Source organism: Desmodus rotundus, chromosome 12 (assembly GCF_022682495.2).
Source record: "Desmodus rotundus isolate HL8 chromosome 12, HLdesRot8A.1, whole genome shotgun sequence".
Taxonomy (NCBI): domain Eukaryota; kingdom Metazoa; phylum Chordata; class Mammalia; order Chiroptera; family Phyllostomidae; genus Desmodus; species Desmodus rotundus.
The window spans coordinates 37,787,635-37,804,246 of record NC_071398.1 but is presented as its reverse complement, the minus strand read 5'-3'; the positions used below and the strand labels follow the sequence as shown (position 1 = coordinate 37,804,246).

The following is a 16,612-nucleotide window of genomic DNA, read 5'->3' as shown; positions in this document are numbered from 1 at the left end:
CCTGACCTTATAGGGGCTTCAGAAGAAAAGGGAGAGGAGCTGCTACTTTTAGGGGCCTGCACCAGGAATGGGGGTGGGGGTTGGGCAAAGAGTGGGTGCTGAGGTTCCCAAGCAAGCTTGGAACTTAGCAGTTGGACAGCCCAGGGTCCAAACTTGGGCTCTGCTGCTACATACCATGCCAGCTCGTTTTCTGTGCCCGTGAAGTGGAATGAGCCAACCTACCGCGGAGCTCACTGTGTGACCCTGGGCCAGCAGTGCAGCCACTCTGTGCCTCAGCTGCCTCCTCTGTTAAAAGAGGGCTAGGGCAGTATGAGCTTCCCAGAGTTTTTATAAGGAGTCGCAGAGAGCGCAGGCCCTGATGGCCGGGCCCCGAGGCAACTGCACACAGTAGGGAAGTGTGTCACCTTCAGAGCAGCAGCCAACACTTACTGAGCACTTACTGGGCTCTGACCCTCCTTCTAAGCACTCAACCCAGAATCCCTCATTTACTCTGTACACCTGACCCAGGAGGAAGGGGCCATTACAAGCCCCTTGTTACAGACCAAAAAAAAAGACAGAAAGACAAAAACCACAAGGCACAGAAGACACACCACTTGCCCAATTACACAGCATGGTGGCAGTGTGGACATGAGACTCCAGTCCAGCCCAGAGCCCAGGGCCCCAAAGTCCTGGGAACTAGCAGCAGCTGCCTCTTGGCAGATTACGTGCACTGGGCCCTGCTGGGTACTCTGTGCCTCATCCCATTCCATCCTCACAATTACCCGTGAGCTAGGTATTCTCATTATCCCCAATTCACAGATGGGGGCCCCGAAACCCAGAGAGGGGAGCCCCTTGTCCATGGCACCCAGGATTTGAGCCTGGAGAGTTGAACACCAAAGTCCAAGCTCTTATACACCTGCCCTGCCCTGAGGGCTACAGCGAGCAGCAAGTCTCATCATCATCATCATCTCCAAGGGTGGTCCTGGCCTCTCCCACCCCCCATGCCAGACCTTGCCCTTCCTCTCTTGCCCTGAACCCTACTGCGGGGGAGGGTCCCTACTTCCTATATGACTGTCCCAGGACCCCAGGGGTAGCAAGAGGCAGCACAAAGTAGGGTTCTTAACCCGCTCCCCCGTGGTTCCTTATCCATCTTTTCCACTGGCCTTTGGCGTGAAAAAGATGTTGGAAAGCCAGTCCCTGCCACCAAATGTGGCTTGCTGAGGCTCAGCCCCAGTCCTTACACTGCCATCACCATGAGGGGATCCCACGACCCTGCGCAGATTCTGATGCTGAGCTCACTGACTCCCTACAACCTCAGTGCAATGGCTACTTTCCCCCCACTCTGCAGATGTGGAACCTGAGGCTCATTAAGTCGAGCAGACCTGGGTCGCTGAGCAGAGCTAGGCTTGGAAGACAGTCCGATTCACTCCAGAGCCGACATCCTTAAATCCTGTGCTGGTCCCCTAGACTCTGCCCTGTGGCCCAGAAGGCCCATCACCTCTCCCCTCCTGTCCTTCCTTACTCCCCCTCACTCATTCTGTCCAGCTACACAGGTTCCCTCACTACTCTTCAAATCCTATAAATGCCCAACCTCAGGGCCTTTGCACTGGTGGTTGCTACCTCCTGGAGCTTTCTTCTCACTGATTTGCACACGGCTGTCTGCCTTCTTCCCTCCACCCCAGTGTGTGCTCCATATCCCTGTTCCTGCCCTGTATCACTTCCCATACTCCCTTTCTCTGCTTCATTTCTCCTCACCGCACTTACCACGCATTGTGTGTGTGTGGATTCTTCAGAATCTGCCTCACCCACCAGAATGTCAGCTCCATGAGAGCAGGGCCTGTCATCTAGACTGCCTGCAGCATGGCTGGGTCCACAGCTGGCACTGATCCATCTGTACCCAGTACGCTACGCCTCTGCTCTCCTGCCTCAGCCTCTGCCCAGGCAGACTTGTGCAACTGTCAGAGAAGGCCCTGGACCCAGGGGTAGAGTGTGGATGCAAGAGGCCAGCACGAGGCCTGCAGCCACCAGCTGGGACACAGACACCTCTGATGTCCGGCGTTTGATCTCAGGAGTGCAGGCACACTTTGCATCCTGCTCTAAAGTGTTTGTTTCAGTTTTAAAAAATATTTTAAATGATTTCTCATGTGGAACAGCAGTTTTCAACCTGTCCTAGCAAAAGCTTCAGATTTCCCAGTCACCTTGCACTGGCTTGTTCTACCCTCTGGCCTTTCATGAGAAGAAAATGCCCTCCCCACCCCCCATGCCACACCCTCCACCAAAAGTCAGCCCAGGCAGAAGAGCAAAAGCCACAGTGTGACAAAGCTGGCTGGGTGCGTGTGCGTGTGCAACACTCTTACCCCCCGCCTCCCCCAGGCTCTAAACACAACTGCTCCCCTGGCAGTGAAGACAGCTGACCCAGGGGCAGAGCAGGAGATGGGACTGGGGCCACAGCTGCCCTTTCATCTTTACCAAACTGAAACACCTAAACCAAGAAGGGGACCATGAAGCGCTCACTGTCCTCAGCCTGTACTCGGGACTTCCACCACTGGCTCCTGCTCTGCCACGATCTTTACCTACTAGCTCTGGGAAGCCCTCTCCCTGCCTCAGTTGACCTCCTACCTCCCTGGGCTGTGCCCTGACAATGGATGGGGAATTCGGCCTACCTTCTAGTCGACAGCAGACTCCTCACTGCCCCCCTGTTGACCTCCCACACCATTCCCACCCCCACACCCTTCTTCAGCTCTTGCTGCCCACCTGCACTACCCCCTATCCAAATCTCTCTTCAGGCTTCCCATCATGAGCCAAGGAACCCTCACATACCTGGCCCCCAGACCCTGCCTCACTCAAGCTTTGGGACTGACACATGCCCCCCACCTTGGCAAATACCTACTCTACCCAAAATGACCCCATGACACTCCCGCACCACCCACCATCCAAACATCACTATCTACTGGGAGCTGGTATCTGCCAGGCCTGGACTGGGCTGCCAGCAGGGGCCTGAACAGCCAGAAACACCCCTGCCCTTAGAGAGCTCACGTCCTAGGGGGAGGGAGACTGTCAATAGATGCGATAAATAGGAAAAACAGCTAGTAAGCCCCTGATAAATGATGAGAAGAAAAATACAACAGGGATCAGGAGGGTAAGGGGAGGTTAGAATTTTCAATGAAGTCTGGAAGGGCCTTGCTGAGAAGATGACACTTGAACAGGGACCTGAGGGGGTAGGGAGAGGGAGCCATGTGGGAACCTGAAGGAAGAGCACTGGGCAGCAAGAAAAGCCAGGGCAAACATCCTGAGGCGGAACATGCTTGACATGGTCAAAGAGCAGAAGGGAGGCCGAGCAGCTGGGGCCTGGAGCAAGTGATGAGAGGCAGGCAGGCAGTGAGGGCAGGTCGGGTGGGGCCTTGTGGATGGTGGGGAGCCCTTTACCTGAGTGAGACGGAGCCACAGGGCGGTTCAGAGTAGGGGAGAGACAGGGCCTGACGGAGATGGTCACAGATTCCCTCTGGCTGTGGGCAGAGCTGGACTCTGTGGCTGGGACAGAAGCAGGGGGCCAGGGTGGGGGAGGATGAGACCGTCAAGCAAGAGACAAAGGTGGACCATGTGGGGTGGTGGAAAGGGAGGAAGTGGGCAGGGAAGAAGGGATCACTATAAGGTCAAGTTGGTAGGACCCGCCAAGTACTGATACCACTGCAGTCACAGCTGGAGTGTGAGTGGCCTGGGGCAGGGGCGCGGTCTGGCCCTGCCCGTCACCTCATCCTCCAGTGCCTGGCACACTCTGGCACTGGGTCCACTGTCTCTTGGCCCTTCACATCATCTAACATGTTAGATGGTTATAAGTGTATCTACTGATATCCCCTAACTAGGTTGGTGGCGTGGTGCAGGCAGGAACAACCCTGTTGGTTATAGCCAGATCCCAGCACCTAGAACAGGCTGCCCCTTTGAGGCAGCTGAGTGGATGGAGGGGCACACCTGCTTCGGTGCTGACTCCGGCCTGGGCCTATGCTGGCCATGCAGACCGGGCCACACTGAACCCTCTGAACAGTTCCTGATGAGTCGGGGGGTGGGTATGGAGTCTTCCTCCTTCCTGTTTCCCAAACCAGGAAGCAGGCCCAGAGAGAGGAAGTCACTGTCCAGCACCAAGTCCCAGAAGTGCACACTCTGACCCAGAGAGGCCTTGTGGACACCCCCTCAGCCTCCTGCCTCCCAGAGGCCCAGGCCCCAGCCAAAGCCTCCTCTCCAGACAACAGACTCCAGAGGTTTATGGGTCCAGAGCCAAGGCAGAGACAACCCCACTAGCGATGACCAGCATCCGGATCAGAAAGGCTACTTTGGTTAGGAGGGAATCTGAAAAAATGTTAAGCAAAACTCCCCAAGGGCTTTCCCCTTGGCTCAAACTGCGACTTCACATGGCCCTGTCCAGTGGGCCCGGCCCAGCTCAGGCCCTTGTCTCCTCCTCTCGCTTCATGCTACCACGCTGGGGGTCTCTTCTTTCATTCTGGACACAGGACTCTTGTTCCAGCCTCAGGGCCTTTGCACATACTATTTCCCCTGCCCAGAGCTGCATGGCTCACCCTTTCTTGATATTCAGGTCTTAGTGCAAATAAAACTGTCTCAGAGAGGCCTTCCCTGGCCCCTTGATACAATTTGCGCCCTTGCTGTATATTTCTCTGTGGCATTTATTACCACCTGGCATCATATACCTGTTGACTGTTGTCCCCTCTCCCATCCCTCCCCAAAGTAGAATGTTGGCTCCTGGAGAGCAGGGGCCTTTGTCTTGTTCTTGCTGTATCCCTGGCATCTAGAGCAGGGCCTGGGCATACAATAGGCACTCAGTAAGTATCAGTGGAACAAAGGAGTGATGCCCTTGCCAATGTGATGAGCTGGACCCTGAGGACAGGTTAGGAAGGGTGTTGGGGGCAGAGGGCAGACAGGAGTCCCCAAGGCCACTCCACACTGCCTGGAAGTCTGACCTTAATGCCTGAGAAGGAACTGGGGCCAGAGTCTTTAGAGAGCAAACCTGGCTATTTAGTAAATAACCAGGTGTGTTTTCCAAACACAAGAAGTCCCCCGCTGGGAGTCCATGCCAAGCCCTTCCCACCGCAGGGAGGCCCACCCCAGCCATGTGGCCTAGGCTGGAGACCTGAGGAAGGGGCAGCGTATTTGGGCTATAGGCAAGAGGCAAGTCACACAGTGGGGATGCTGTGGGAAATCTCTTGAGTCCTCCCAACGGGTAAACTCACATAAAACCACACAGATCTGGGCTCACCCTGGCCTGGAGTTGGCAGTCCAGAGAGGGAGGAGCAGCCCTGCTCTCTGAATTCTGGGAGGATGCAGTGCCGTGGTGCCCAGCAGGCCTTTGCACACTCCACGCTGTACAAGGACACAGCAGGCAGTTGGCGGCTGAGAACAGGATGCCCAGGCTCAGGGACCAGCTCCCCCATTGCCAAGCTATGTGCCTCTGAGCTACGGACGCGTCTCTCTGGGACTCAGTGTCCTCACCTGCTACCCGAAGGGAATGACAGTCCCTATCTCCTGGGCATGTCTGGATGGTCAAATGAGATGACATGTGCAAAGCATTTATAAAAGTGCACGGTGCCCAGTGGGTCCTCACTATGTGTTAGCTGCTGTATTATTACTGCCGCTGTTGTTGCTGTCGCGGAATGAATGAATAAAGGAACAAATAAATAAAAGAGGATGCTGGGCAGGGGCCTCTCTGGCCAGAGCACATGTGCCTGTCTTACTATCTCCGTGGAGCCTTACTTTCGCCAGGGCTGGGATGGGGGAGTGCAACGGGCTGCCACTGTCTCTGCATCTGGACAGGGAGCCTCCAAGAGGACAGGGCCTGGAACCATCTCAGCCACTCTGTGTCCCCAGCCCTGCCCAGCAAAGAGGGGCCACAGCTCAGAGTGTGGCTGAATGAAAAGATGCTGCTTCCTTTACCCAGCTGGGCCCCGGCCAGTGCTCAGAACCCCGAGGGAGGCCAGTTGGCTCCTCTGACAGCCCCAGGCTTGAACACCCCCTTCCCTCTTGGCCAGGCACAATGGTGTGTAGACACAAAGGGCCCTGTTGGTGTCCCTCACCCTCCAGAGGCACCCAGGGTGGGGACAAACACCACAACAAACCTGAGTGTGGGGGAGTCCACAGGGACTGGGGAGATCAGATTAGACTTCATTCACTCCACCCTAAGGCAGGCCAGGAAGGAGGGAGAGGATACAGGTAGAACAGAGGCTCTGGAGCCCTCCCAGGCCCCCGGAACCCAAGCCCTCCCCTGCAGGGCAGCTCCCTGCCCACCCCACCCTGACACACTCTAGACACAGAAGCACATGTAGACGCTCCACAGAGACCATGACACAGACGCAGCACAGGCGTCCGGCCACACAACCAGAAACACGGGAACTCACACAGTGGCCGCACAGAAAACTCCCTGAGCAGCCAGAGACAGCAGCAGCCACCCCAACTTCATACAGGCAGAGGCTGTACGGGAGCCTGGGCATGGGAGGAGACATTGCACCCCAAGCCTCGGCTCCTGACTCTCAGATATGGGCCACTGCAGAATGACCCCAAGGGAAACATGAGGCATCAGAGGGAGAACATGGGGGAAGTGGCCTTAAAGAGGGGCCTGGCTCAGAGGAAGATCTCAGCATGGAGGGGCTAGGACACTAGGGCAGCCACAGCTGGGTCCCTGAATCCCCATGGATCCAGGACCCTTCCAAAAACACTGCAAAGACCCACATACATCCCAGAGATGCAGACACTCCTGAAAGAGACCCACAGACACATACTAACAACATGTATGATACTGACCTAGGCCACCACCCGGAAACGCAGGCACATGTATGCACACACACAATTCCATAGACACTTCATAACTGCTGGACTTCCCTAGAAAGACAGACCCGCACACACACAGAGGAACACCTCAAAGTCAGTTAGATCACAAGACCCACCCAACCCTAGATCCGTACACAGTACGTAATGGGCCCCCATGGCCGACTCCAGTGTCGGTCACTCTGGGTGACCGAGGGAGGCACAGCCTCAGAACCACCCCCATGCAAACCAGACCCCAGGTTCACGCTCCCACTGAGATGCTCAGGGACCTGTGCTGAGACCTGTGGTAAGCTCCAGCAAAGACATCTGCTACCACTAACACATGGAAACACCATGACCCTGCCCCTGGCCCCAGTAAAGGTGTGGCCCCTTGGTCACATGCTCAGGCTGGCTTAGGTGATCAGGCAGCAGGACTGCCCTCCTCACACCCAGGGCAGCCCTCCCCACTCCTCCCCTCCTGCCTGAGGCCAGGGCAGCTCACCTTCACCATCCTCTTCCCTTGGTTCTGGGCCACCCTCAGTGAGGTGAGCCAGCAGACAGAGGCTTCACGTTGGGAGAGCAGGCAGCAGGTATAAGGTGCACCCACCAAGGAGGGCTGGTGGGGCTCTGCGCCCCAGCTTCTCTGGCAGCGGGCGGTGACGCGGCCCTGGCCCTGCCCTGGCAGTTGAGCTCAGTGTGGCTCCAGCCCACGGGAGAGGGGAGGAGGGAAAGTGGGAGGGAGGGACAGAGGGAGGCGGGGTGAGCCTGGAAAGCCTGGGCCACATCACCCACAACTGTCCCAGCAGAGGGAGGGGCTAGGCAGGGACACAGGAGGAGGGGATTCCAACCACAGCCCTTCCTTCTGGTGGGGCCAGTCCCCCACTAGCACATCCACACCCTACCTCACTCCCATGGCAAGCTAGGTGCCAGGGGCCAGGGAGGCCGTGGCTCTGCACAGTGCCTCAGAGCAGCTGGCAGGGCAGTGAGGTCTGAAACAATGACCTGGACTGGGGGGCAGGTCAGACGGATGGGGAGTGAGTGGAGTCAGATATGGAGGGGTGGCTAGAGACCTGGGGTTCGCTGTGTTCCCTACTGCCCCCCTTCCAGGCTGTGGGTCCAGCAAGAGCTCCGAGAAGGCAAAACAAAGGTGGCCTCTCCAGCTCTACCCCACTCACGCATGAGGACAAATCTGAGACTGTGGCCTAACCAGCAGGGAAAGATCAAGTTCATGGTGAAGCCCCAACCATGCTATCCTGAGGTGTAAGAGTGGGGCTGGGAGATGTGGCCAATGGGAATGGGGCGAGAGAAAGGTGGGGAGGGCTGTGCCATGCTGACTCTGACCTTCTGGAAGTGAGCAGCCCACCTTTATGGAGAACTTACTCTGGGCCGGGCCTACCCTTAGCACTGATACACACGGAGCCATCTTACCTCACCGCTGCCCTCAGTGGGCAAGTACTTTACCTGGCCCATTTACAATGGAGGAAACTGAGGCCTGGAGAGGTTGAGTGACTATCCCAAGGAACATGGCAGGGAAGTTAGGCACCTGCCATCTGTCCCAGTGCCTGTGCCCTAAACCAGCTATCCTGAGCAGCAGGCTTGCTGGTTCAGAACCCTCATTCCAGAGCAGGAGAACAGGACACTCAGAGTGGGGGAATGAGGAAGGGGACATGCTGGCCCTGCCTCACGGCCCACGCCCTTCAGGTCTCACCTCCTCTGCAGAGCCTTCGCTGGCCCAGGCCAGAGCTCCTGGTGTGAAGTTTGCGTCCTTCTGTGTCTTCCCCACCATGGTGGACTTAGGGGCGGCAGAGGTCAGGCTGCTCCCGCAGTAGTGCCAGGCTGGGTCAGGTGCCTCCTCTGGGCCCTATCCCAGCACTGCCCCTCCAGGCTGTCACTGTCTCTGACAACACTGTCTGTTGCCCCCACTGGTTCACACATCTGCCGAGCTCCCAGCACCTAGGAGGCAGGCCTGTTGGAGGCCCTGAGAACTCAGCAATGAACCAACTAGACAAAACCCCCTGTTCTGGGGACTGATATCGAGTAGGACTGCTCTCTCACTGAGAGGTCCTGTGAGTGACAGGAGCTGGGTTCAAGGCTTCCCCTTCCCCCACAATGGCCAACTCCCACAGGACTTCATCCCTCACTCCAGGAGGGCCTGGAAGTCCCTCAACCCTCCTTCCATCCCTCACCTGCTCAGAGAGCCAGAGGCACCCAGCAGGGCCTGGGCTGGGTCTGGGGCCACAGCAGGGCAGGAAGGGGACCCCAGAAGTCCTAGATCCCAGGCCATCCCCTCCCCCACCAGGGTGGAGCACCTGTCAGGCAGCTACCCAGACAGGAGCCAAGTGGGGCGGCTCTCCTAACCTCCCCAAACCAGACAGTCTGGTTTGGGCTCTGGTGGCAGGGGCGGGGGGGGGGGGGGGGGGGGGTGCCCCCTGCAGTCAGGGACGGGGCAGTTCTGGCCAGCCAAGGGGAACCAGGTCCTAAGGTGAGGGACAGGGGAGAGAAGGGGAACAGAGGAAGGAGGGAGCACCCAGCACCCAGAAGTCTCACTGGAAACAAGGGGTTCTGCTGGTGATAGGCCTCAGAGGCCAAGAGAGATCATCTAAGATCCTCTCACATCGAAACAGACCTTTATTATAAAACTTTTTAAACATACCCCAAAACAGAGACTAAACCAGTAAGCCCCCATAAAACCCACTACTCAGATTCCTAACTATTACCATTCTTCCCATTTGGGCTTCATTGCTCCCCTCTCTCTCCTGTCCTCCCCGTCTCAGGGTGTGTCTCTTTATAAAACAGGCACATGGTTCAAAAGCCAATGGGCACCTGTGGGCAAACAGCGATAGGATGGCCAGCAACCTCTACTAGTCTAGTCTGTCTGTCCTTTCTGAGAGAGCCTACAAATGCATGTGAGTGCAGGTGCACATGCATGCTCACACACTCTTTAAAAAAAACCCCATAAATGGCAGCACACCACACAGACTAATCTGCACCTTGCTTTTCTCAAGAACACTCCTTGGCTCTCCTGTGCTGCTGGCACCAGGGGGAGCTTGGCAGCACCCAGCAAAGGTGAAGATGCACACTTGGGACCTGGCAAGCGCCCTCCTGGGTAACTACCAAGCAAAACACAGCCCTTAGGCCCCGTGAACACATGCGGGAAGGTTCACGAAGCACAGTCTGAATCTGCCAGAGACTAGAAACGATGCAAATGCTCATCCACGGGAAACGGACAATTGCAATCTACTGGCCCCGTGGAATAACACACAACAGTGACAATAAATGCCTGAAGTAGTGCCGCGTGTGCACAAAAGCAAAATGATGTTAAACGAAAGCAGCACAACATAAAACACACCCTAGGCTTTTGTTCAGAAAAAGTTCAAAACCAGACAAAATGAAATACACTGTTTAGGAAAGCATGCAGAGGTTGTGAAACCAAAAAGCAAGCAAGGCAGTGACTGCCTGCAAAGTCAGGGGAAGGGGGCCTGGAAGGGGCTTCTGGGGGCTGGCACCACCTGTTCCTTCACTGGGAGGGGTAATACGTGGTCTTCCTGTTGTAATAATTGGTTATGCTGTACATTTATGCTTTATGCATTTCCAGCAAGTATACTAACAATTTGTATTATTTAAAAATGTTATTATACTTATCTATATTACTTATCTATTTTTGGTTATTGTTTTATTTTTACTTATGTTTACTTATTAAAAGAACCTTACTATAAACTTAAAGAAAAGATATATACAATATACGAGGTCTATCTGGAAAGAGTCCAGCCATTGTTAATACAAGGAGAATGGTTTGTGTGACATTGATGTAACCTGGCAGCCAAGGAGACTGGACTGGAATGTGCATGCTCGAACAATGATGACTTCATTGTACTAGTCAGTGGGGTAGTAGATGCTGTTGAGTGAGCATGTGTACTGTGTGGCCATAGCATTCAAAATGACTGAGCAAGTAGAGGAACAAATCTGCATCAAATTTTGCATTAAGTGTGAACATTTCTCTGCTGAATGTTCAGAAGGCCACAGCTATGGGCAACTGGTGGTTGGCAGCTTCATAAGGACAACATACCCACTCATGCATCATGTCTTGTGCAGAGTTCTTTGGTGAAACATCAAATCACCCAGGTGACTCAGCCCCCACTATAGCCCAGATTTGGTGCCCTGTGACTTCTGGCTTTTCCCCAAATTAAAATCACCTTTTAAAGGGAAGAGATTTCAGTCCGTTGATGAGATTCAGGAAAATATGATGGGGTAGGTGATGGCAAATGGGAGAACTGTGTGAGGTCCCAAGGTGCCTACTTTGAAGGGGACTGAGGCATCACTGTCCTGTGTACAATGTTTCTTGTATCATGTATCTTCTTCAATAGATGTCTCTATTTTTCACAGTACATGGCTGGACGTCTTCTGGACAGACCTTGTGTATCTTAGTGATCTCTCCATGCCTGGGTCTCCACAAAGCGTGGCCCTGAGTGGAAGGACCAAGGTGCCGTGGGCCAGTCCCCATGAGGCCACATTGGTGGTTTCCAGCCTTGAGCTCTTGCAAACAGTGCAGGCGTGACAACTGAGTAAACGTGTGATTTCACAGCTGTGCCAGCGTGTCTGTGGGCCAAATGCCTAGAAGTGGAACTGCGGGGCAAATTTGTCCCATGCAAGGGCTTCACAGCCCAGGGTGTTGTCAAACTCTGATCCTTGCCAGTCAGACAGGTGAAGTGTGGCCCCTCTCAGCCTAGGTGTCATCTGCATTTTCCCGCTTAGCAGGATGCACATCCTTTCAGTCATAAAAGCAATCAGAATTCCTTTTCTGCTAAGTGTCTCTTCAAAGTCATTGCCTATCTTTCTGTGAAGCCAGGGACACCTTAGTAAACCCAATATCCCTCAGCTGCTGAAAGCCAACTGGGGCCAGCACAGCTAAAGCTGCCTCTTCCCCAGCTCCTGCCATCTCTCAGCCTCAGTTCTCCACACTCCCCTCCCCCAGGCATGGGCTCCAACAGCATGCAACTTCCTTCCCATGTCCATGGATTCCACCAACAGAAGTCCAATGTACATCCATTATGCACTGCCCAGGCTGAGCCAGCGGTGCAGCATGGTCCTTGCCCTGTAGGGCTTAGAGTCAAGGATCACACAAACGAAATGTGAAATTCGGCCAAGACTCGCTGGCTGGAGGGATGAGGGTGTGGTGGAGCCAGGCCACAGGTGAGCCAGGGGGCCTGCCTCTGGAAGATGTAACTCTGGCTGCCTTCTCTGTGGAGGATGGGACCCAAGGGGACCTAAGTAGGTATGGGGACAAGTGACAAGAGCACACAACTGCTCCAGGCAATTGATGAAGGCAGCGAGGCAGTTTAGCGAGGCAGCTAGACACGAAGAAACAGGGACAGATTGGAGCCATGTCTACCAAGAAAAGGCAACACTTGTCAATGAGGGGGCTGAGGACGAGGCAGGTGCCAAGGGTGACTCTGAAGCTGGGTAAACCACAGTGCTATCTTCCACAGAAGGGAGACCAAGAGGAGCTCCAAAAGTGCCAGGCCCCAGGCTCCAGAATACCTCGATTTTGAAGAAGAAAAAAAAAATGAGTAAAGTGGGCGGATTCACTGTCCCCAGATAAAAGCCTAATTGGTAGCTACAGTAATCAGGATAAATACACAGACCAGTAACCAGATAGAGAACCCAGAAACAGAGCCACAGAAATGTACCTAACATTTTTAAAACACTAATTTTTATCATTGTGGTAAAACATATATAATGCTTATCATTTTAGCCATTTGTAAAGCATATAATTCAGTGGCATTAAATACCTTCACAATGTTCTGTAACCATTATCACTGTCTACACCCAAAACTTTTTCATCGTCCCTGACACAAACCCTGTACACATTAGACAACAGTCCCCATTCCCTCCTTCCCCCAGCCCCTGGTGACTTCTATTCCATTTTCTGTCTCTATGAATTTGCCTATTCTAGGGACCTCATACAAGTGGAATCTCACAATATTTCTCCTATGTTTGGCTAATTTCACTTAGTGTAACGTTTTTCAAGGTCCAATCACATGGTAGCATATATCAAAATTTCCTTCCATTTTTATGCCTGAATAATATTCCATTGTGTACACACACCACATTTATTTATCCATTTATGTATTAACAGACATCTGAGTTGTTTCTACATTGTAGCTACTGTGAATAATGCAACTATGCACATTGGTGTATAAATATCTGCCCAAGTCTCTGCCTTCAATTCTTTTGGAACTATGTATACGTAGGAGTAGAAATGCTGGGCCATACAGTAGTTCCATATTTAACCTTTTGAGAAACTACTGAACTGTTTCCCACAGTGGCTGTACCATCTTATAGTGCTACCAGCAATGCATGAGGGTTCCAATTTTCCTACATCCTCACCAATACTTGTTATTTTCCTTTAAAAAAAATAATAGCCATCCTGGTAGGTGTGAAGTGATATCCTACTGTGGTAACTTATTTTTGACAAAGAAGCACAGCAATTCAATGGAGGAAAGACAGTATTTCCAGGTGCCTGAACAACTGGACATCCATACACAAAAGAAAAAAGAACTGTGATCCAAACCTCACACTTTGCACAAATATTAACTCATAGATCACAGACCTAAATGTAAAAGTAAAAACTATAAAACTTTTAGAAAACAAACAAGCAAATTTTCAGAATCTAGGGCTAGGCATGGAGGCCTTAAACATGACACCAAAAGCACAGCCCATAAAAGGAAAATGTAATAAAGTACACCTCAACAAAATTAAAACCGTTTGTTCCGCAAAAGCCCATGTGAAGAGGGTAAAAACCTACACACTGGGAGAAAATATCATATGTACAAACTCCACATCTGGCAAAGGAGTATTATCTAGAAGAGATAAAGAACTCTAAAAACTTAAAAAAAAAATCTAATTAGCAAATGGACAGAAAACACGAAGAGACATTTCATCAGAGGATGCACAGATGGCAAATAAGCACGTGACAGGGAGTTCAACATCATCAGTCATTAGAAGAATGCAAATTAAAGCCACAATTAGTTAACATTACACACCTATTAGACCAGCTAAAGTAAAAAATAGTGACAACAACAAATGCTGGTGAGGATGAAGAGAAACGGATCACCCACACATTGCTGGTGGTTTGGGAAGATGGCGCAGCCCCTCTGGAGAAAGTGTGGCACAGTTTCTTTACACCTTCATCTACCAGGCTGCCCAGCAACTGCACTTCTGAGTATCTGTCCCAGAGGAATGAAAATTTACGTTCACACAAAACCCTTTATGTGGCTGTTCATGGCAGCTTTCTTTATAACAGCCCCAAACTGGAAACAACCCAGATGTCCTTCAATGGGTGAGTAGGTAAACAAGCTGCGGTACATCTACACCATGGAATACACAGTGTTCTCAGTGACAAAAAGGAATGAATATTGAGACAGGCAACAACTGGATGAATCTCCAGGGAATATGCCGAGTGAAAAGAAGTCAACCTCAAAAGGTTACATACAGTATGATTCCATTTACATAACATTCTTGAAACACCAGAGTTATAAAAATGGGAAATAAATAAATGGTTGCCAGGAGTTAGGGATGGGCCAGGGAGGAAATGGGGCTATAAAAAAAAGGCATCAGGAAGGATCCTTGTGAAAAAATTGTTCTGTATCTTGACCATATCCATGTCGATATACAGGTTGTGGTCTTGTACTAACTATAGATTTGTAGGACGTTACCATTGGAGAAACTGGGTAAAGGGTACAGGGGCTCTCTCTGAATTGCTTCTTACAACTGCATGTGAAACTATAATTATTTCAAGTATTTTAATTAAAATAATAACTTCTTAAAAATGCCAGACCCTTTCCCACTTTTCAGCTTTTGAACATGCTGTTCACATGCCTTAAAACTCCCTTCCACACACTAACTTCTGTTCCTTTTGCAGCCAGTAGCTCAGATGTCTCCTCCTCCAGGAAGCCTTCTCTGATTTCCTAGGCCAGAGCCAGGGCCTCCCAGAGTCTTCTGGACTTTGCTTTCCCCAAGGTGACTCTGGGCTGTCACTGCCTCTAGTTCTAATATAGTAGGGCCTCAGGCTATCAGGTTACCAGCCTGTCCTAGGCATCAGCCAGCACAGGGCTAGACTCAGAGGTACACAGTGAACATCTACAAAATGAAAGAGTAAATGGCAATAATGACAAAAATACTGAGAGCTAGGACTCATTAAGAGGTTTCTATGTGCCTCTTCTGAGTGTTTTACATTGATGAAATAACCTTTACACAACCCCACTTTATAAATGGGGAAAGAGGCCAAAGGGTCGAGGATGCCACATGCCCAAGGTCACCACCAAGCTAGTAGGTGGCAGAGCCAGGTAGCAAACCCAGCCTCCAGATCCAGAGCCTTTGATAATATGTCCAACCCAGAGGGACTCTCCATGACAGGCTAGACACGATCACTAAACAGGGCCCTCAGGGGAAGCAGAGGGGCACAGAGGACAGGGGAAGAGAAGAGACCCTCCCACCCCCAGCCCTCAGGCCGTTCCCAAATGGAAGAAGGGGGTCTCGTCTTTCTCCAGACAGACCTGGGATTATACCAGAGTTCCGTTCCTACCTTACAGGTGCTCGGGGAAAGCCCCTTACACATGAAGAACCTGGAGGCAATGGTTTCAGACCAGGCTGGGGGCAAGGGCCGGGGGCCTGGAGCAGAGAGCCCCAGGGCTCCCTCCTGAGGCTCCAGCAAGGCAGGCTGCTTTCATCTGGCTGGTGTGTGCATGGGGGGGGGGGTTGGGGGGAACTCTGACCTTCGCTGCCACCAGGAGCGTCCCTATTGGCACAGGACTTCATTTATTCACCCAGAGAAACCTCAAGAGCAAAATATTGAGAGCAAGCTGCAGCCAAGTGCTGGCAGCCTGGGACCATTTACACACAGTTTTAAAACCTGCAGAACCATCCAGTGTACTATTTAGGGAGAAGCCCAGGAGGGACCACAGTAAGGCTCTGGGTACCTGGGGGAGGGAACCAGGGGGCTTTAACCATGGCAAAGGTGTTTTCTCTCTTGGCTGTGCACTGGGCCCAAGGGGGTTCATCAGGTGATTCTCTATTCTCCTGGGACATCTGAAATCTTTTATAATTCACAAAAAGAGGTAATAATTAAAAGAAGAAAGTTGGTTGAATTTATTTGATAATGCTAGAAAGAGCACATGAAGGAAGAGGCTTTTAGGGCACTGGCGATGCTTGTCTTGATTTGGTTGTTGATAGATGGGTGTTTGCTTTATAATTATTCATTAAACTGAACAGGGAGGTTTTATACACTTTCATGTACATGTCATATTTCACACTCCCACACAGGAAATACCAGTGGTAGCAATTCTGACAGCTGGAAGCCTCATCTACACATGCATGTGTGCACTGGCTCTCTCTCCTTCTCAGCCTGTCTCTGTCTGTCTGTCTGTCTCTCTCTCTCTCACACACACACACACCCAGGGCTGAACTACTCTGCAGTAATCAGAGCAGCAGTCCTCCTTGGCCCCACGCAGCTCTTTGCCTGCTTCCTGCAAGGAACACAAAGGCCTGGAAGCAGCCAGCCCCAGAGCTCTCAGACTTAGCCACAGCACACAGCTCCCTCCACATCCCGGCACTCTCATGTCCTGCATGAGTCACATTCCCCAGGGAGCCCTTTCTGGCCACAGAAGTAGTCCCTGGCCTGCCCTGGGGCACCACAGCTGGTCACTCAGACTAGGAGGTGTTATTTAAGATTTGATAAAGTGTCCCCATGGCAGGGACAGCCCTGGCTGGCTCATCGGAGCCCTGTGCTGGAGACACAGACCAGCGGTGAGGACAGCTGCAAAGCGTT

General features: G+C 52.3%; 1 protein-coding gene across 6 annotated transcripts in view; it reads right to left on the bottom strand.

Moving 5' to 3' along the window:
- PAK4 (p21 (RAC1) activated kinase 4) overlaps positions 1-16,612 on the bottom strand; it is a 45,149-nt gene that overhangs the window by 13,266 nt on the left and 15,271 nt on the right. Inside the window, exon 1 of one of the 6 annotated variants that reach the window (XM_053915338.2) lies at positions 8,495-8,821. The exons of 3 other annotated variants lie outside the window; for them this stretch is intronic. The gene's annotated coding sequence lies outside the window, so the exon portion shown is untranslated. Of the gene's footprint in view, positions 1-3,405; positions 3,511-7,288; positions 7,488-8,494; positions 8,822-16,612 lie in introns of those variants that run through there. 2 more of the 6 variants (XM_053915337.2, XM_053915339.2) reach the window with 2 other exon arrangements.